General features: G+C 40.6%; 1 pseudogene; it reads right to left on the bottom strand.

Annotated features, from left to right (window-relative positions):
• Positions 1-22421, bottom strand: part of LOC133564867 (alsin-like) — a 130340-nt pseudogene that overhangs the window by 54295 nt on the left and 53624 nt on the right.

Below are 22421 nucleotides of genomic sequence, written 5' to 3'. Positions count from 1 at the left end.
TTAAGATCAAAGACAGATATGTTCTGTACCAGATTATAGCTAAATAGCTCATTTCCATCTGCAGTCCCTGGCTACCTAACTTAAAGGGATACAAAAATCAGGCAATAAAATCACACCATATCACGTAAATCCAGTGGTTCTCAAACTTTTTTTTGTCATCCCCCACTTTGGACAAGGGGGAGTTTTCAAGACCCACCTGCCCCCATTGCCCAAACTGAACGCTAATGCCAAGCTTAATATTTTCAAATTTATTGAACATCAAGTAACCTCAAGTTGTATACATTCAAACTCATCCATCCATCCATTTTCTACCGCTTATTCCCTTTCGGGGTTGCGGGGGGCGCTGGCGCCTATCTCAGCTACAATCGGGCAGAAGGCAGGGTACACCCTGGACAAGTCGCCACCTCATCGCAGGGCCAACACAGATAGACAGACAACATTCACACTCACATTTACACACTCAATAACATAAAATAACATCAAGTTCAATATTAAATAAAATAACTTTGCGGCTGTGGTATAACTTGCATCAAGTTCAATAATAAATCAAATAACTTGCATCACGTTCAATAATAAATCAAATAACTTGCATCAAGTTCAGTAATAAATCAAATAACTTGCATCAAGTTCAATAATAAATTAATTAACTTGCATCAAGTTCAATAATAAATCAAATAACTTGCATCAAGTTTAATAATAAATCAATTAACTTGCATCAAGTTCAATAATAAATCAAGTAACTTGCATCAAGTTCAATAATAAATCAAATAACTTGCATCAAGTTTAATAATAAATCAATTAACTTGCATCAAGTTCAATAATAAATCAAATAACTTGCATCAAGTTTAATAATAAATCAATTAACTTGCATCAAGTTTAATAATAAATCAATTAACTTGCATCAAGTTCAATAATAAATCAAGTAACTTGCATCAAGTTCAATAATAAATAAAATAACTTGCATCAAGTTTAATAATAAATCAATTAACTTGCATCAAGTTCAATAATAAATCAAGTAACTTGCATCAAGTTCAATAATAAATCAAATAACTTGCATCAAGTTCAGTAATAAATCAAATAACTTGCATCAAGTTCAATAATAAATCAATTAACTTGCATCAAGTTCAATAATAAATCAAATAACTTGCATCAAGTTCAATAATAAATCAAATAACTTGCATCAAGTTTAATAATAAATCAATTAACTTGCATCAAGTTCAATAATAAATCAAGTAACTTGCATCAAGTTCAATAATAAATCAAGTAACTTGCATCAAGTTTAATAATAAATCAAATAACTTGCATCAAGTTCAATAATAAATCAAATAACTTGCATCAAGTTTAATAATAAATCAAACAACTTGCATCAAGTTCAATAATAAATCAAATAACTTGCATCAAGTTCAATAATAAATCAAGTAACTTGCATCAAGTTCAATAATAAATCAAATAACTTGCATCAAGTTTAATAATAAATCAATTAACTTGCATCAAGTTCAATAATAAATCAAGTAACTTGCATCAAGTTCAATAATAAATCAAAAAACTTGCATCAAGTTCAATAATAAATCAAATAACTTGCATCAAGTTCAATAATAAATCAAGTAACTTGCATCAAGTTCAATAATAAATCAAATAACTTGCATCAAGTTCAATAATAAATCAAATAACTTGCATCAACTTCAATAATAAATCAAGTAACTTGCATCAAGTTCAATAATAAATCAAATAACTTGCATCAAGTTCAATAATAAATCAAATAACTTGCATCAAGTTCAATATTAAATTAATTAAAAGTGCCACTTTTTTGTGTTTTGATCAAATTTACCGCGCTCACATCTGTTAAAACCTCATTGAGTTCGGGGCTGAGCTGCCTTGACGCGAGTGCTTCCTGGTAAATGACACAATGTGTCCAATGCGCATTTGGCGTAACCCTCTTTATTAGAGCCTGCGGGCCGTTTCTTGACCCTGCCATGTTCTGTGCGCCATCAGAGCAAAAGCCCACACAGTTTTGCCATTTAAGGTCGTGTTCTTTGAGGAAACTGTCCATTATCTTGAACAGCCATCAGCACTGGCTCTATTTTTTTTGTATTTGCAAAACAGCAAATCCTTGCACAGTGACTCGCCATTTACAAAGCAGACGTATGCGATGAACAGGCAGTCTTTATTGCCGTCAGTAGCTTCGTCCACTTGTAAAGCAAAACTATTTTATTTTAATTTGTCTACGAGTTGTCCCTCAAGATCACTTGCAATGTCGCATATACGTCTCGCAACTGTGTCGTTTGACAGTGGGACAGCTTTTAATTTTGCTGCGCTTGTCTCGTCAAGCATGACTGACACCATGTCTATTGCAGCGGGGAGAATTAGCTGCTCTGCTATTGTGTGTGGTTTTTTGCATTGAGCAATTCTGTATGCAACTCTATATGAAGCCAATTTATCCATTTCGTATAATTGTGGTCCACACATTAGCCTGCTACTTATCCGCGTGAAAGTTTCTTCCGCTTAGCCCCGCCCCCATTAGTTACTGTTGCGTCCGTCTAACTTTCGCTCCGACCTAAAAATTTGAAGCCTACCATAAAAATAAGTAATTTACATTAATTTATATAGCGGATTTCACAGACACAATCACAAAGTGATTTACAGTTTGTATAGAAAATGGAGTTGTAAGAAAAAAATCTAAGAATATAATAAAAAATTAAATTAAAATACAAAATTAAAGTGAAATTTCCTCCCATTCCTCGCGCCCCACCTGTCATGTCTCTATTCCCCACCAGTGGGGCCCGCCCCACACTTTGAGAAACGCTGACGTAATCCAATTAAGAAAAGTCATAAAATGCCCTTTCATGGACACATACTTAATATACAATACAACCACATCTCATTTACATCATCACACAAAGACAATACATGCTCTTGTTCACATCTGTCATCATTTGTAAAAACAAGCATGATTTTAACACACACACCTCACAATTTACAACAAAAATGCTGTCATGGATAAATATAATACACATTAAGTTGATGTGTCAAACATAGTGGCCACCTTATTGACCGTGTGAGCAGCTTTGATTGCTCCAAAGCCACATTTTAACTTCAATTGTAAATGTAGAGTAATCTGTTAAATTTTTCAAGTTTGTTGTGAGGTTAAGTTAAGTTAAAGGGGAACATTATCACAATTTCAAAAGGGTTAAAAACAATAAAAATCAGTTCCCAGTGGCTTGTTGTATTTTTTTTCAAAATTTTACCGGTCCCCGAATAGCCCTAAAAAAAGCTTTAAAGTGCTTGATTTTTTGCTATTTGCGATGCGACGATCCATTTCCCTGTGACGTCACACAGTGCTGCCAATGTAAACAAACAATGGCAGATACCACAGCAAGATATAGCGACAGTAGATCGGATTGAGACTCAGATTTCAGCGGTTTAAGCGATTCAACAGATTACGCATGTATTGAAACGGATGGTTGGAGTATGAAAGTATTGAAGAAGAAACTGAAGCTATTGAGCGAATACCTATTGACGCTATTCATAGCATGGCCGGATAGCTGCGTTAGCATCGTGCTTACCAAACGATCAGGACTTTCGCATCTTTTGACACATGGAGCAACTTAAATCCATCGATTTGTAAGGTTTTTTTTCGCATTAAATGTGGGTGGAAGGAAACGTAATATAGTTGCAAATGCATCTGCAGGTTATCCATACATCTCTGTGCCATGTCTGCTTTAGCACCGCCGGTAAATAGCATGTTAGCATCGATTAGCTGGCAGTCAACATCAACAAAACTCACCTTTGTGATTTAGTTGACTTTATAGTTGCAAATGCATCTGCAGGTTATCCATACATCTCTGTGCCATGTCTGTCTTAGCACCGCCGGTAAATAGCATGTTAACATCGATTAGCTGGCAGTCACGCCGCGACCAAATATGTCTGATTAGCACATAAGTCAACATCAACAAAACTCACCTTTGTGATTTCTTTGACTTTATCGTTGCAAATGCATCTGCAGGTTATCCATACATCTCTGTGCCATGTCTGTCTTAGCATCGCCGGTAAAATGTGGAGACACTTTGGCACATTCAAAGGGGGTCTGGCGGCAGACACTTTGGCATCTTCGGGCCAGTGGTGCAACTTGAATCCCTCCCTGTTAGTGTTGTTACACCCTCCGACAACACACCGACGAGGCATGATGTCTCCAAGGTTCCAAAAAATAGTCGAAAAAAGGAAGAATAACAAAGCTGAGACCCGGTGTTTGTAATGTGTTGAAATTGAAAATGGCGGCTGTGTTACCTCGGAGACGTCACGTTCTGACGTCATCACCACATGAGCGATGAACAGAAAGGCGTTTAATTCGCCAAAATTCACCCATTTAGAGTTCGGAAATCGGTAAAAAAAATATATGGTCTTTTTTCTGCACCATCAAGGTATATATTGACGCTTACATAGGTCTGGTGATAATGTTCCCCTTTAAAGTTAAGTTAAGTTAAGTTAAAGTACAGATGATTGTCACACACACACTAGGTGTGGGGAAATTTGTCCTCTGCATTTGACCCATCCCCTTGATCACCCCCTGGGAAGTGAGGGGAGCAGTGGGCAGCAGCAGTGCCACGCCCGGGAATCATTTATGGTGATTTAACCCCCAATTCCAACCCTTGGTGCTGAGTGCCAAACGGGGAGGCAATGGGTCCCATTTTTATAGTCTTTGGTATGACTCGCCCGGGGTTTGAACTCACAACCAACCGAGATCAGGGCGGACACTCTAACCCTTAATTTGCCCAGGCCTGGCCAAAGGTATAGATGTGTGGGTCCAAGTTAAAGGAAACATCAGGCTGTCTTCTTCTAATAGATTCATTACAATCTTTGGCAAGCTAGGTAATGTTTGCTGTGATCTGGAACAACATGGCACACAAACAACTATCTGAAATGCAGCCAATATTACGTACAGATAATGTGTCATGAGGCATGTAAAATTAAATTATATACAGGATAAAAGTAAAGGGTATTAAAGAGGCTCTAATGTATAATGAGGCACAACGATGCAATAAGTGAAGTGAATTATATTTATATAGCGCTTTTTCTCTAGTGGCTCAAAGCGCTTTACATAGTGAAACCCAATATCTAAGTTACATTCAAACCAGTGTGGGTGGCACTGGGAGCAGGTGGGTAAAGTGTCTTGCCCAAGGACACAACGGCAATGACTAGGTTGGCGGAAGCGGGAATCGAACCTGCAACCCTCAAGTTGCTGGCACGGCCACTCTACCAACCGAGCTAAACCGCAATAATTACATACAGCTAGCCTAAATAGCATGTTAGCATTGATTAGCTTGCAGTCATACAAATATACCTGATTAGCACTCCAACAACTCAATGACATAAACAAAGCGCATCTCTGTGCATTCACACACAGAATAAAACGTTTGGTGGACAAAATGAGACAAAGAAGGAGTGGAAGATTTTACATGTAAACAACCGCTGAAATTGGTAGCACAAAACAAAGTTCACCAAAAAACATACTAAAACAAAAACAATGTTTTTACCCCCCGTCTTTTTCCATTTTCAATCCTTTTTTTAAAAAAACGCACCAGGGAGCCACTAGGGCGACGCTAAAGAGCACTGTGGCTGACCCAAGAGCTAGAGAATGGCGAGAGCTTGAAACTGCATGTCAACATCTCCGTTCGGTGCCACACACTTAAAATGCCAAAACAACAACACTTATTGAAAAAAAAAAAAAAATCAATAACAGGAGATAACGTCCGCAGGAACCTACCACAGAACGAAGGACGTACACTATTTGGTTTCTTATTACGCAGCTCATTTTTATTTGACAGTTATTGAAATATCTCGTGTGACATCATGCACAAAAGTGCACTTTGTTTGTTTGAAACTATTGTAGTGGTGTTCTGTACAAAAAGTGCACTTTAATTTAGTGTTGTTTTGATATGTCAGCTTAGTGACATCATGCACAAAAGAGCACTTTGTTTGTTTTAAACTATTGTAGTGGCTTTCTGTACAAAAAGTGCACTTTAATTAAAGTGTTGTTTTGATATGTCATCTTAGTGACATCATGCACAAAAGTGCACTTGTTTTAAAATGTCTCTGACAATCTTGCACTGTTTTGAAATGATACAAATGTTTGTGCCACTGCTTAATAACTGTTTAATAAATACACTTTTAGTTGTGATTTCCCTCTCTGCATGCCAGTTTAAAAAGAGCATATATTAATGCAGTATGAAGAAGAATGTTTTAATGTAGACACATAGAATCATCATACTGCTGTGATTATATGCATCAAGTGTTCATTCAAAGCTATGGCAAAATATGGAGATATATATGGTGTATTGTGACATGGCCTAAAAATATTGAGATATTAATAAAAGGCCGTATCGCCCAGTCCTATACAGTACATACAAATACAATAATATACAAACTTTTTGATTTATGAACCCAGTTCGATAACCAATTAAGTTCGTTAATCATGATTCCACTGTAAATAGATATAAAACTCACAGTGTTTTTTCCAGAATGAGTCTTCCAGAAGAGGAAAGTGACTTCTGCCTCCTTCTTCCTTCTCAGCAGGAACTTAGAGAGGCTTTCAAACTGCATGCAGCTATGACGGAGGGACTGGTACTCTGTTGTGAGCTGGGAGACAATTGAATTGAATTATATTTATATAGCGCTTTTTCTCTAGTGACTCAAAGCGCTTTACATAGTGAAACCCAATATCTAAGTTACATTTAAACCAGTGTGGGTGGCACTGGGAGCAGGTGGGTAAAGTGTCTTGCCCAAGGACACAACGGCAGTGACTAGGATGGCGGAAGCGGGAATCGAACCTGCAACCCTCAAGTTGCTGGCACGGCCACTCTACCAACCGAGCTAAACCGCCCCAATAGAGTGAGACATACATGCGTCACAGTAACATATTTGGCAGGAACGTTAGGGCCTTTCCGCCCGATCGGTGACATTTGGGTCACCAGGAAATAATTTGTCCAAATGCACAAAAAAAATTACCTGTAAAATACATTTATTTTTCAGTTTATTCGATTGTAGTACAACTTTGAAAACTTGAGGTGAATAAACTTTGGCTAAAGGCCTACTGAAATTACATTTTCTTATTTAAACGGGGATAGCAGGTCCATTCTATGTGTCATACTTGATCATTTCGCGATATTACCATATTTTTGCTGAAAGGATTTAGTAGAGAACATCGACGATAAAGTCTGCAACTTTTGGTCGCTAATAAAAAAGCCTTGCCTGTACCGGAAGTAGCAGACGATGTGCGTGTGACGTCACGGGTTGTGGAGCTCCTCACATCTGAACATTGTTTACAATCATGGCCACTAGCAGCGAGAGCGATTCGGACCGAGAAAGCGACGATTTCCCCATTAATTTGAGTGAGGATGAAAGATTCGTGGATGAGGAAAGTTAGAGTGAAGGACTAGAAAAATAAAAAATAAAAAAACTAGATGGCAGAGTGATTCAGATGTTATCAGACAAATCTCTACGCTGCTGATCCGGCTCCGCTTGGGATGGTTTCCTGTGGACGGGACTCTCGCTGCTGTATGGATCCACTTTGAACTGAACTCTCGCGGCTGTGTTGGAGCCACTATGGATTGAACTTTCACAGTATCATGTTAGACCCGCTCGACATCCATTGCTTTCGGTCCCCTAGAGGGGGGGGGGGGGGGGGTAGCCCACATCTGAGGTCCTCTCCAAGGTTTCTCATAGTCAGCATTGTCACTGGCGTCCCACTGGATGTGAATTCTCCCTGCCCACTGGGTGTAAGTTTTCCTTGCCCTTTTGTGGGTTCTTCCGAGGATGTCGTAGTCGTAATGGTTTGTGCAGTCCTTTGAGACATTTGTGATTTGGGGCTATATAAATAAACATTGATTGATTGATTGATTTACTGGGACAATTCTGGAAAATCTCTTATCTGCTTATTGTGTTACTAGTGTTTTAGTGAGATTATATGGTCGTACCTGTACAACTTGAACGTCGGAGGGGTGTGGCCACGGGTAAAGTGACTGCCAGTATCTCCGAGGGAAGCCACGTTTCTCGACGAGGCGAAGGCAGCCGGTCGGGCCGGGCTGAGATTTTTTATTTTTTCCCTCCAACAACGGAGGAAGCATCAGACTGCCTCTTTGACAGGTGCAGGACGAACGACGCAAGCTCTCCGCTCATGTCTACGGTAAGAGCCGACTTATTACCACCATTTTCTCACCGAAACCTGCCGGTTGACATGTGGTAGGGAACCATGTTCGCTTGACCGCTCTGTTCCATAGTAAAGCTTCACCGTCATCTTTCGGGAATGTAAACAATGAAACACCTACATCTTTCTTCTTTGACGTCTCCATTATTAATTGAACAAATAGCAAAAGATTCAGCAACACAGATGTCCATAATAGTGTGGAATTATACGATGAAAAGAGACGATTTAAAGCTGGGAGCGGTGCTGGACCAAAATGTCCTCTACAATGCGTGACGTCATCATACCGCGACATTTTAGCATGTACTTCCGCCCGAAATTTAAAATTGCAATTTAGTAAACTAAACCGGCCGTATTGGAATGTGTCGCAATCTTAATATTTCATCATTGATATATAAACTATCAGACTGCGTGGTCGCTAGTAATGGCTTTCAGTAGGCCTCTAAGAAAATAACAGATAATTGAAGACTAGATGAATGGAGACTTTGGGCCTCACCACATGGTAGAAAGCTTCCAGTTTTAGCAGAACTTGGCTGTACTGGTGGAGGTGCTGCAGAGGCCAGTACAAAATGGAACCCAGATCAACCGCACCTCTGACTGAAGGGTCAGATTCATCAAGTTCAGCGAGTTTGGTCTGCTGGGAACCTAAAAACTCACTAAACAAACACAAAGAGACTTTTAAGGAAAATCAACATATTTCATCCAAAACGTATTTGCAATATATTTTTCTGCAAACACCTCACGTGTGGTGACCGAATCTTTTAAAAATCTAATCAACATTCCTTGTCAACAAGATACAATCTGCCCAATACTCATTTCTTTCCATACCTCCAAACAAGGCATTTTATTAAAAGATAAGTACCTAATTTTCCCAACCGCCCCCCAGAAGCAGAAATCGATCGGCAGTAACTAGGATGGCACAAGCGGGAATCGAACTTGCAACCCTCAAGTTGCTGGCACGGCCACTCTACCAACCGAGCTAAAACTAAAGAACAGACTATAAACAGAAAAACTTGCACTAGGCACAAACGGCAAAACAAAGCGCTAGCATTGGAGCTAGGAAACAATGGAACATAGCGTGGAAGCTAACAAAAACCAAGCAAGTTTACCATAGTAGGGAATTGACGTAGTCGCAAATTGCATGCAGCAAAACCTTTACGAGGCCAGGCCGCGTGAAAGGAAAAGGCAGGCTTAAATAAGGAAATAATAAATTACCACAATGTGCGCGTCAAAAACAAGGGCGGGTGGAACAAATGCGAAACCATGGAAACAAGGAACAAACAAGGAAGTGCACAAACAAACTCAAAAACCCAAACAACATATAATCCGGGCGGCGGATCATGACCGTGTTTAAAGTTAAAGTGAAGTGAATTATATTTATATAGCGCTTTTCTCTAGTGACTCAAAGCACTTTACATAGTGAAACCCAATATCTAAGTTACATTTAAACCAGTGTGGGGGGCACTGGGAGCAGGTGGGAAAAGTGTCTTGCCCAAGGACACAACGGCAGCGACTAGGATGGCGGAAGCGGGAATCGAACCTGCAACCCTCAAGTTGCTGACACGGCCGCTCTACCAACCGAGCTATACCGCCCCATATTTAATGAAATTGGCCTTCTGAATCCACTTAAGACTTCATTTGCCAGTGAATCCCCGGAGTATGACCTTGGGGCACCTATACCTGACGGGAGTTGGAGTGAGACTGGTACAAACCCCATTTCCATATGAGTTGGGAAATTGTGTTAGATGTAAATATAAACAGAATACAATGATTTGCAAATAATTTTCAACCCATATTCAGTTGAATATGCTACAAAGACAACATATTTGATGTTCAAACTGATAAACATTTTTTTTTTTTTGCAAAAAATCACTAACTTTAGAATTTGATGCCAGCAAAACGGGACAAAGAAGTTGGGAAAGGTGGCAATAAATGCTGATAAAGTTGAGGAATGCTCATCAAACACTTATTTGGAACATCCCACAGGTGTGCAGGCTAATTGGGAACAGGTGGGTGCCATGATTGGGTATAAAAACAGCTTCCCAAAAAAATGCTCAGTCTTTCACAAGAAAGGATGGGGCGAGGTACACCCCTTTGTCCACAACTGCGTGAGCAAATAGTCAAACAGTTTAAGAACAACGTTTCTCAAAGTGCAATTGCAAGAAATTTAGGGATTTCAACATCTACGCTCCATAATATCATCAAAAGGTTCAGAGAATCTGGAGAAATCACTCCACGTAAGCGGCATGGCCGGAAACCAACATTGAATGACCGTGACCTTCGATCCCTCAGACGGCACTGTATCAAAAACCGACATCATTCTCTAAAGGATATCACCACATGGGCTCAGGAACACTTCAGAAAACCACTGTCACTAAATACAGTTTGTCGCTACATCTGTAAGTGCAAGTTAAAGCTCTACTATGCAAAGCGAAAGCCACTTATCAACAACATCCAGAAATGCCGCCGGCTTCTCTGGGCCCAAGATCATCTAACTTGGACTGATGCAAAGTGGAAAAGTGTTCTGTGGTCTGACGAGTCCACATTTCAAATTTTTGGGGGAAATATTCGACATCGTGATAACAGGACCAAAGGGGAAGCGAACCATCCCAACTGTTATTGACGCAAAGTTCAAAAGCCAGCATCTGTGATGGTATAGGGATGCATTAGTGCCCAAGGCATGGGTAACTTACACATTTGTGAAGGCATCATTAATGCTGAAAAGTACATATAGGTTTTGGAGCAACATATGCTGCCATCTAAACATCGTTTTTTTTCATGGACACCCCTGCTTATTTCAGCAAGACAATGCCAAGCCACGTGTTACAACAGCGTGGCTTCGTAAAAAAAGAGTGCGGGTACTTTCCTGGCCTACCTGCAGTCCAGACCTGTCTTACATGGAAAATGTGTGGCGCATTATGAAGCGTAAAATACGACAGCGGAGACCCCGGACTGTTGAACGACTGAAGTTCTACATAAAACAAGAATGGGAAAGAATTCCACTTTCAAAGCTTCAACAATTAGTTTCCTCAGTTCCCAAAAGTTTATTGAGTGTTGTTAAAAGAAAAGGTGATGTAACACAGTGGTGAACATGCCCTTTCCCAACTACTTTGGCACATGTTGCAGCCATGAAATTCTAAGTTAATTATTATTTGCAAAAAAAAATAAAGTTTATGAGTTTGAACATCAAATATCTTGTCTTTGTAGTGCATTCAATTCAATATGGGTTGAAAAGGATTTGCAAATCATTGTATTCTGTTTTTAATTACATCCAACACAATTTCCCAACTCAAATGGTAACGGGTTTTGTATGTATTATTTATTTTACCTTATCTATTATTTTATTTATCTTTAACATATTTTGTTAGAATGAATTTATGTTGAGCATCTCCAGGTTGGGGAGGAGACCCTGCCCCAAGTGGAGGAGTTCAAGTACCTAGGAGTCTTGTTCACAAGTGAGGGAAGAGTGGATCGTGAGATCGACAGGCGGATCGGTGCGGCGTCTTCAGTAATGCGGACGTTGTACCGATCCGTTGTGGTGAAGAAGGAGCTGAGCCGGAAGGCAAAGCTCTCAATTTACCGGTCGATCTACGTTCCCATCCTCACCTATGGTCATGAGCTTTGGGTCATGACTGAAAGGATAAGATCACGAGTACAAGCGGACGAAATGAGTTTGGGTCTCTCCCTTAGAGATAGGGTGAGAAGCTCTGCCATCCGGGAGGAACTCAAAGTAAAGCCGCTGCTCCTCCACATGGAGAGGAGCCAGATGAGGTGGCTCGGGCATCTGGTCAGGATGCCACCCGAACGCCTCCCTAGGGAGGTGTTTAGGGCACGTCCAACCGGTAGGAGGCCACGGGGAAGACCCAGGACACGTTGGGAAGACTATGTCTCCCGGCTGGCCTGGGAACGCCTCGGGATCCCCCGGGAAGAGCTAGACGAAGTGGCTGGGGAGAGGGAAGTCTGGGCTTCCCTGCTTAGGCTGCTGCCCCCGCGACCCGACCTCGGATAAGCGGAAGATGATGGATGGATGGATGGATGGATGGATGGAATCTATGTGTGTCTATATTTATTGTAGGCACAGGGTGACAATTACCTTGGGAATTGAGCGGGTGGGTAAAGTAAGGGGTGGGGTTTGTTATGTTGCACATTGTAAAATGTGCAGATACCTCAACTTGCTGTTACCATGATCCATCACACTGTACTGTCTGCACAATTTTAATAAAAATATTTGGAAAAAATAAAATAACAAATCAAATAAAGAATCTCACAGCGAGAGCTTATGGAGTGACTGAAATCCCCCCATGACCTGGAAGTCACCTACAGCCGTGCAATACCTAGATGGAGAGGGAGAATCAAAATGTCATTCTCATAAAGTCAACAGTAAATGTTTGATGTGTGTTAAGTAGCTCACACACATTATGCTGGACAAGCAATTCTAGAAAGATAAGCGTGGGTCGCCATACTTGTTATCTAATGCCTGAAAGTCAACCTTACGCAGTATAGATGTCCAGGAAGTGCTGAGTGTGGACGAGCAGGTGAAGGGAAGTGACGTCATGGCATTGCACTTTGTGCACATAGCGGCTGAGCCATGTTGAGTGTTGACCAATCAGCACACTCAGATGATTAAAGGTCCCACAGAGGGAAAGGAAGAGGCGAGAACAAGTCTCACCAAGGGAGGGCCGTGCACTCTCTGTGGGGGAAACACACACATCCTGCACTTTACAGGTGGCATCAACATCATCACTTTCATGTCTCAAAAGCTAAAATTTACTATAATAAGTCTTTAAAGAAGAGTCCATTGTTTTTTGTACATTAAAACTAGGACGGTCAAATGATTGAAATATTTGATTTGTCATAGTTAATTTGAAATGATTGCAATTAACGCAACAGTTTTTGAAATATCTTGTGTGACATCATGCACAAAAGTGCACTGTGTTTGTTTTAAACTATTGTAGTGGCGTTCTGTACAAAAAGTGCGCTTTAATTTTGTGTTGTTTTGATAGGTCATCTTAGTGACATCATGCACAAAAGTGCACTAATAGCTTGTTTTAAAATGTCTCTGACGATCTTGCACTTTCTGTTTTGGAAATGACATGAATGTTTGTGCCACTGCTTAATAACTGTTTAATAAATACACTTTTGGTCAATAGACTTAATTGTAATTTCCCTCTCTGCATGAAAGTTTAAAAGTAGCATATATTAATGCAATATGAATAAGATTTTTTTAATGTAGACACATAGAATCCTCATACTGCTGTGATTATATGCATCAGGTGTTAATTCACAGCTAAAGCAAAATATCGAGATATGTATCGTGTATCGTGACATGGCTTAAAAATATCGAGATATTAATAAAAGGCCATATCGCCCAGCCCTACTTTGAACACATGTTTATGAAACTTTATGTTTTTTTAAACGGCGTGACACAAAATGGACATAAACACGCTTTTAATGACAATTAAAAAAAATGACCTGCTGTAGGAGCACTCGCATTCAGAGGAGAGGAGCTACTGTACACTCAAATGTTTAGATACCACATTTGTGCATTAATAACAGAAAATATGGATTACTATTGTGGTTTGATTGTTTGGTCATAGAGGGCTTCTGATTTGCATTGCCGTTGGACATATTAGCAGGCTTCGTTTGTAAACACGCTCATTGCAGCTGATCATTCATCCAGTGATACTAATAATGCCGACGACGTGTGCAATTCTTAACTGCCATAATCGAGGCGGGAGAGGTATTACTAGCTTTTATCGCATTCCTTAGCGTATTTCCCGACAAACGGAAGCGGCTGAAAAGAAGAGTGAATGGCCAAGGCGAGCATGGGTGGTTGCAATCAACCGAAATGTGACGCACTGTGACGACTTTGTGTTTATTCCGATCATTTTATGTTTTTCATGTAATTAAGAACATTTTGTACGTCGCATCCATCCATCCATCCATCCATTTTTTACCGCTTATTCCCTTTGGGGTAACGGGGGGCACTGGTGCCTATCTTAATTACAATCGGGCGGAAGGCGTCATACACCCTGGACAAGTCGCTACCTCATCACAGGGCCAACACAGATAGACAGACAACATTCAGACTCACATTCACACACTAGGGCCAATTTAGTGTTGCCAATCAACCTATCCCCAGGTGCATGTCTTTGGAAGTGGGAGGAAGCCGGAGTACCCGGAGGGAACCCACGCATTCACGGGGAGAACATGCAAACTCCACACAGAAAGATCCCGAGCCCGGGATTGAACCCAGGACTACTCAGGACCTTCGTATTGTGAGGCGGACGCACTAACCCCTCTTCCACCGTGAAGCCCCTTGTACGTCGCAATGAATGTAAAATAAATGACATCCCCATTTTCCATTAACTAGATGTGCTGGTCAAAGGACTTTGATTGTATTGATAAAAATATTACCCACAAATCTCATCCAGACTGCAGCCTTCAGGTAAAACAGAAGTGAAGCGACATGAGAACAACATTCTTTCAATCCTGTTTTACAGTCACTGCGATGGCCTCAGATTGGTTTAAACCTCTAAAGGCTTAGTGGCCACATGCGTGGACAGCAACTTATAGCTCTTATTTCCAAATTGTGTACACTACTGAATTGGGGTCTTATGGCCACTTATGTGGACACTTATACTGCCATCTGGTGGTGTCAGAAGAGTATAACATACGATGGAATTTGGAGGGGGAAAAAGTGTAAAACTAAGAATCAGTATGTCACTAAACATGAAGTACACGTTTGTGTACATTCGTACTTTTAGTCTAGTGCAGGGGTCACCGCGTTGGTGACCCCTGCACTAGGGCCTTATCGGTTTATGTCTCCAAAACCAACTGTGGCTAATACGAACTGACCTATATACTCGATGAAATGGTGAACGCACGGTTTATGTGTAAGCCAGACAGCAGTTCACTCGCCTTTGTTGTAGAGCGGTGTGAGAAGCAGCTTCTTGACGCTGCTCAACCAGCAGTAAAACTTCCTCTCCACGAAGGCCAGTTCGTGGACGGCTGAGATGGCACACGTGGTGGCGTTGTGGTTTGCCAGCAGCGCACAGCTCTGGCCACCACTGAACACATTGCTGATGTAACCCATCTGTGCACACAGACATTTATAGTCAACACATAACAGAACGCAGGGTAGAATTGGTGAAAATGACAGATGGTAATTAAACAGTTGTTTATACCCTGGTTATACAAACCCAGTTTCCATATGAATTGGGAAATTGTGTTAGATGTAAATATAAACGGAATACAATGATTTGCAAATCCTTTTCAACCCATATTCAGTTGAATATGCTACAAAGACAACATATTTGATGTTCAAACTCATAAACTTTTTTTTTTTTTTTGGCAAATAATCATTAACTTTAGAATTTGATGCCAGCAACACGTGACAAAGAAGTTGGGAAATGTGGCAATAAATACTGATAAAAGTTAAGGAATGCTCATCAAACACTTATTTGGGACATCCCACAGGTGTGCAGGCTAATTGGGAACAGGTGGGTGCCATGATTGGGTATAAAGACAGCTTCCCAAAAAATGCTCTGTCTTCCACAAGAAAGGATGGGGCGAGGTACACCCCTTTGTCCACATAGTTAAACAGTTTAAGAACAACGTTTCTCAAATTGCAATTGCAAGAAATTTAGGGAATTCAACATCTATGGTCCTTAATATCATCAAAAGGTTGAGAGAATCTGGAGAAATCACTCCACGTAAGCGGCATGGCCGGAAACCAACATTGAATGACCCTGACCTTCGATCCCTCGGACGGCACTGTATCAAAAACCGACATCAATCTCTAAAGGATATCACCACATGGGCTCAGGAACACTACAGAAAAACACTGTCATTAAATGCAGTTTGTCGCTACATCTGTAAGTGCAAGTTAAAGCTCTACCAGCAAAGCAAAAGCCATTTATCAACAACATCCAGAAACGCCGCCGGCCTCTCTGGGCCCGAGATCATCTAAGATGGACTGATGAAAAAGTGGAAAAGTGTTCTGTGGTCTGACGAGTCAATATTTCAAATTGTTTTTGGAAATATTCAACATCGTGTCAAAGTCATCGGACCAAAGGGGAAGCGAACCATCCAGACTGTTATCGACACAAAGTTCAAAAGCCAGCATCTGTGATGGTATGGGGGTTCATTAGTGCCCAAGGCATGGGTAACTTACACATCTGTGAAGGCACCATTAATGCTGAAAGGTACATACAGGTTTTGGAACAACATATGCTGTCATCTAAGCGCCGTCTTTTTCATGGACGCCCCTGCTTATTTCAGCAAGACAATGCCAAGCCACATTCAGCATGTGTTACAACAGCGTGGCTTCGTAAAAAAAAAAAAGTGCGGGTACTTTCCTTGCCCGCCTGCAGTCCAGACCTGTCTCCCATCGAAATTGTGTGGCGCATTATGAAGCATAAAATACGACAGCGGAGACCCCAGACTGTTGAACGACTGAAGCTCTACATAAAACAAGAATGGGAAAGAATTCCACTTTCAAAGCTTCAACAATTAGTTTCCTCAGTTCCCAAACGTTTATTGAGTGTTGTTAAAAGAAAAGGTGATGTAACACAGTGGTGAACATGCCCTTTCCCAATTACTTTGGCACGTGTTGCAGCCATGAAATTCTAAGTTAATTATTATTTGCAAAAAAAAAAAAGTTTAGGAGTTTGAACAACAAATATCTTGTCTTTGTAGTGCATTCAACTGAATATGGGTTGAAAAGGATTTGCAAATCATTGTATTCCGTTTATATTTCCATCTAACACAATTTCCCAACTCATATGGAAACGGGGTTTGTAAAAACTGAATAAATAAATCTCTTTTCTAACCATATATCATAATATTCTGCGATTTTCCAGATTTTATGCAATACAGGTGAACAAGCCAGCAAGCCAAGGAATTCAAACAAGCCTGCCAAAAACCACAGATTCAAGGTCGACACATTTTTGTGATTGGCGCCCACACACCTCCACGCAGAAAGGCAGCAAAGTGGGTCTGACTGTATAATTCTCCGCCCTGCTGGGCGACCTCTGGCACGGCCGCTTGCTCTGGCACGACGCCTCACTGGGCTCCCGCCTCGGCTCCTGCTGCTGTCCGCAGTACAACAGGACAGGCTCCACACGGTCTCCGTCAGCCAGGACCAGAGAGTGGCTCTGGCCCGCTGACACATCCCAGGCCCGAAGATCGTCCAACAACTACGGAGTCAGTGCAAGAAGTACAGAGTAGTGAAAACGAGGATAATCAGGGTAGTGAGCAGCCTTTGAGGAAAATAACTTATTATACGTGGAAAAATAAATACGTTTGTGAGTTAAAAAAGTGAGTGCCGATGATTTCTCCGCTGGCCGGGTATGGCTCCAGTTGATGTAGCTGATATATATATATATTTATATATAAAAAAAGGCCGATACCAATATATGTCAAAATGCCAAATATCAGCGCCGATAATCTGTCAATCTCTAGTTCATTTGAAACAAACTTAAATATGTAAGGTCTACAGTTTAATAAATGCTGTATATGCTATTAAATGTAATCTATTCAGTATTTTTTATTACCGTACACAAACTGTTGCACTGATTCCTAAGCCATTGAAAGGTAATTATTTAAATAATGCACTTTCCCTCATTTAATACATAGCTTAACATATACTGTATAACATGCCGATGTATTTTTATTGTTTTAAGACCCTTTTTCTCGAGTGTATATAGTAATGTACAAACTTATAACCAATAGCATTGTAAACAGAAATAAATAAACATAAACAAGAAAAACTTCCGATGTACAAAACAATCTATCACTCATAAGTCATTTGAAAGAGGAAAAACAAAAGAATTTCGGACTTTATATTTTTTTTATTGTCCAGTTTTTAAGCAGAGCAAAATGTCTGTCCATTTCATTAATGTATTATTTTATTTGAGGCGACTTCTTTGATCATTTGTGAATACAATATTTTGCAAAATAAATACAATTAAGGAAATTTCACATTATAATTAGTGTCACTATCGTATCAAAATTTAAAAAAGTAAAAATCTGCCAACCTGAACCATTGCTGTTTTATTAAAAGGTGATTAAATTACATTTTACATACGTTTTGAGAAGATAAAATGTCTGTCAACTTGAATAATGTATTATTTCATTTGAGGGGATTTCTTTGACCATTTCTATTTGTGGATATATTATTTTGCAAGGGTAATCATAAATATATTTTAAATATTATTCACATTGTAATCAATGTCTGTATCGTATCAAAACAAAACACGTTTTTTCCATACCAACTTGTACCGTCAAATATCAAAAAAATATTTTAATTTTATCCCATAAGAGGCGTGAATGAATGCATTTAAGACACAGGTGAAATATAGTTTGGTCCAATATAGAGATGTCCGATAATATCGGACTGCCAATATTATCGGCATCGGTTTCAAAATTATCAGTATCGGTTTCAAAATGTAAAATTTATGACTTTTTAAAACGCCGCTGTGTATACGGACATAGGGAGAATTACAGAGCGCCAATAAACCTTAAAGGCACATAATATTAACGGCTTTTCACACACACAAGTGAATGCATGCATACTTGGTCAACAGCCATACAGGTCACACTGAGGGTGGCTGTATGAACAACGTTAACACTGTTACTAATATGTGCCACACTGTGAACCCACATCAAACAAGAATGACAAATACATTTCGGGAGAACATCCGCACCGTAACACAACAGAACAAATACCCAGAACCCCTTGCAGCACTAACTCTTCCGGCACGCTACAATATACACCCCCAACTTCGCCGACCTCAACCTCCTCATGATCTCTCAAGGAGAGCATGTCCCGAATTCCAAGCTGCTGTTTTAAGGAATGTTAAAAAATAACGCACTTTGTGACTTCAATAATATTGTTTTTTTCCATAACTTGAGTTGATTTAATTTGGAAAACCTTGTTACATGTTTTTAATGCATCCAGTTGGGCATCACGACAAAATTAGGCATAATAATGTGTTAATTCCATGACTGTATGTATCGGTATCGGTAATTAAGAGTTGGACAATATCGGGATATCGGCAAAAAAGCCATTATCGGACATCTCTAGTCCAATATGTTACGAAAAGCACATCATGGATTAATGTTATTGATACCTTGGTCTGCTGCGGGACAGTAACAGGACTGTTGACATGGCCAAGCTGTCCACACATGTTGCTGCCCCATGAGTACACCTGCAATACAACCAAAGAAGTTTGACTTGTTGCTGTGGAACAAAGCTGGAGTTGAGTATTAAAAGACGTGAGTTCAAAATTAAAGGGGATGCATTAGTTCCGCCACCATGTGTAATTGTTACCTGGCACTGAGCGGTGAGAGCCAGTGAATGGTGGGATCCTGCAGCGACTTTGATCACTTCCTCGCCTGTCAAACACTTAATACATAGAGGCTGGAGTCTGGAGACATGCAAGACAAAGTAAAAACATTACATTCGGGGTTTTTCCTGCGTTCAAAATTGTGTGGCCAGCTAATTTTGTCACCGCCCGCAGCTCGAGCGATAGACATCGATCGCTCATCACAGCGTAAAGCTTTAGCTGTGTTGATTGAGCGATGGATGTCACTCTGCGGCAGCCACGTATTTTAACTGCAGTTGCAGCGTTTCGCCACTATAGAGGCGCTATATCGACAGCAGTGTAACTACCGAAGAAGAATCATGTTACTTTTAGACCTCCACCCCAGATCACACCTCAATCCAACCCACTTCTCCAAAGTGGGCTGGCTTTGATTGATTGATTGATTGATACTTTTATTAGTAGTTTGCACAGTACAGTACATATTCCGTACAATTGACCACTAAATGGTAACACCCGAATAAGTTTTTCAACTTGTTTAAGTCGGGGTCCACTTTAATCAATTCATGGCTCAGGGTGGAGGACAGAGTAAAACAACTTGCACTGAGCCTAGTCCAGGGGTAGGGAACCTATGGCTCTAGAGCCAGATGTGGCTCTTTTGATGACTGCATCTGGCTCTCGGATAAATCTGAGCTGACTCTGCTTAACACAATAAGTAATGAATGATTCCACTTGTAATCACAGTGTTAAAAATAACGTTCAGAATATAAAACATGCTCATGCATTTGAATCCATCCATCCATTTTCTACCGCACTGTTCAAGAAGTTGCATTAAGGGTAGGAAATAATTTGTTTATTATTGGGTAGTGTGGGACTTGCCCTCCTGGGGGTTCTTCAGACCACCAATCACCGACATGAGAGCCTGTTTCAGGGTTACAATATTGTTTTATTTTTCAATAAGTCTCTCAGTTGATTTATAGCAATTGTCTTTTTCTCTTTCGTTCTCGCTCAAGCTCTGGCTCCAGCTCCAACCTCGTCTCTCCTCCTGGCTGCTGCTTATAACAGAGCAACAGGTGATTAGATAACAAGGCCCAAGTGGGCCATCTATGCACCTGTCGCTGATTTTGAGGCCGATGCTGGCAACACCCCGCTTCGCTGCAGGCCCGCAGGCCACACCCCCTCCATAGTTAGCTTCAGAATAACAATATTATTACAAAAAATAAGAGACCTATTATACTCTAGAAATGATGGTCTTACTTAAAAAGGCACACGTTTGGTTGTGTTCAGTGTTAAAAAAACAAATTATATGGCTCTTACGTAAATACATTTTAAAATATTTGGCTTTTTGGCTCTCCCAGCCAAAAAGGTTCCCGACCCCTGGCCTAGTCTATAAAATCCGCTACACCTCCTTGATACCGAAGTACATGTCGAACTACTTCCTTAACGTAAATGACCGCCATAACCACAACACCAGGGGTAGCTCCACAAACCACGTTAAACGTCTAGCATTAAAAGATTACAGTTGGTACAAAATGCGGCTGCTAGACTTTTGACAAGAACAAGAAAGTTTGATCACATTACGCCTGTACTGGCTCACCTGCACTGGCTTCCTGTGCACTTAAGATGTGACTTTAAGGTTTTACTACTTACTTATAAAATGCTACACGGTCTAGCTCCATCCTATCTTGCCGATTGTATTGTACCATATGTCCCGGCAAGAAATCTGCGTTCAAAGGACTCCGGCTTATTAGTGAATCCCAAATCCCAAAAAAAGTCTGCGGGCTATAGAGCGTTTTCATTTCGGGCTCCAGTACTCTGGAATGCCCTCCCGGTAACAGTTCGAGATGCCACCTCAGTAGAAGCATTTAAGTCTCACCTTAAAACTAATTTGTATACTCTAGCCTTTAAATAGACTCCCTTTTTAGACCAGTTGATCTGCCGTTTCTTTTCTTTTTCTTCTATGTCCCACTCTCCCTTGTGGAGGGGGTCCGGTCCGATCCGGTGGCCATGTACTGCTCGCCTGTGTATCGGCTGGGGACATCTCTGCGCTGCTGATCCGCCTCCGCTTGGGATGGTTTCCTGCTGGCTCCGCTGTGAACGGGACTCTCGCTGCTGTGTTGGATCCGCTTTGGACTGGACTCTCGCGACTGTGTCGGATCCATTATGGATTGAACTTTCACAGTATCATGTTAGACCCGCTCGACATCCATTGCTTTCCTCCTCTCCAAGGTTCTCATAGTCATCATTGTCACCGACGTCCCACTGGGTGTGAGTTTTCCTTGCCCTTATGTGGGCCTACCGAGGATGTCGTAGTGGTTTGTGCAGCCCTTTGAGACACTAGTGATTTATGGCTATATAAGTAAACATTGATTGATTGATTGATAAACCCAGATTCCGATCTAACAAAGGTCTTAACTCATTCTCTTGCTATGCCACATCAATGTGGAATGCACTCCCAACAGGTATAAAAGTAAGTGCATCTCTATATTCCTTCAAAACCGCTCTAAAACAACACCTCCAGGCAACTTCAACACTTTACTAATACCCTCCTCCATTCACATCCCCTCTTCCCGGATTATAAACAACCTAATGTAAATAATCAAATCTACTTCTAATGTATATACTTGTTCTTATGCTATCTGAACTCACTATGTTCTCTGCTGGCTGTACATATCCTACTAAATAAGACCTACACTGTTTCAATGTCCACATTTCTCTGTTGATGCAATTGTTGATTACTGAAGTACTGATATCAACCAAAGCTCCTCATCCCACCCCCCGGATTGTAAATAATGTAAATAATTCAATGTACATACTATGATGATTAACTTGTGTGATGACTGTATTATGTTGATAGTATATATTTGTACCATGAAGTGATTAACGTGGACCCCGAC

Source organism: Nerophis ophidion, linkage group LG13 (assembly GCF_033978795.1).
Source record: "Nerophis ophidion isolate RoL-2023_Sa linkage group LG13, RoL_Noph_v1.0, whole genome shotgun sequence".
NCBI classification, from domain to species: Eukaryota; Metazoa; Chordata; class Actinopteri; order Syngnathiformes; family Syngnathidae; genus Nerophis; species Nerophis ophidion.
The sequence above is the reverse complement of the archived record's forward strand: the minus strand, read 5'-3'. Positions and strand labels throughout refer to the sequence as shown.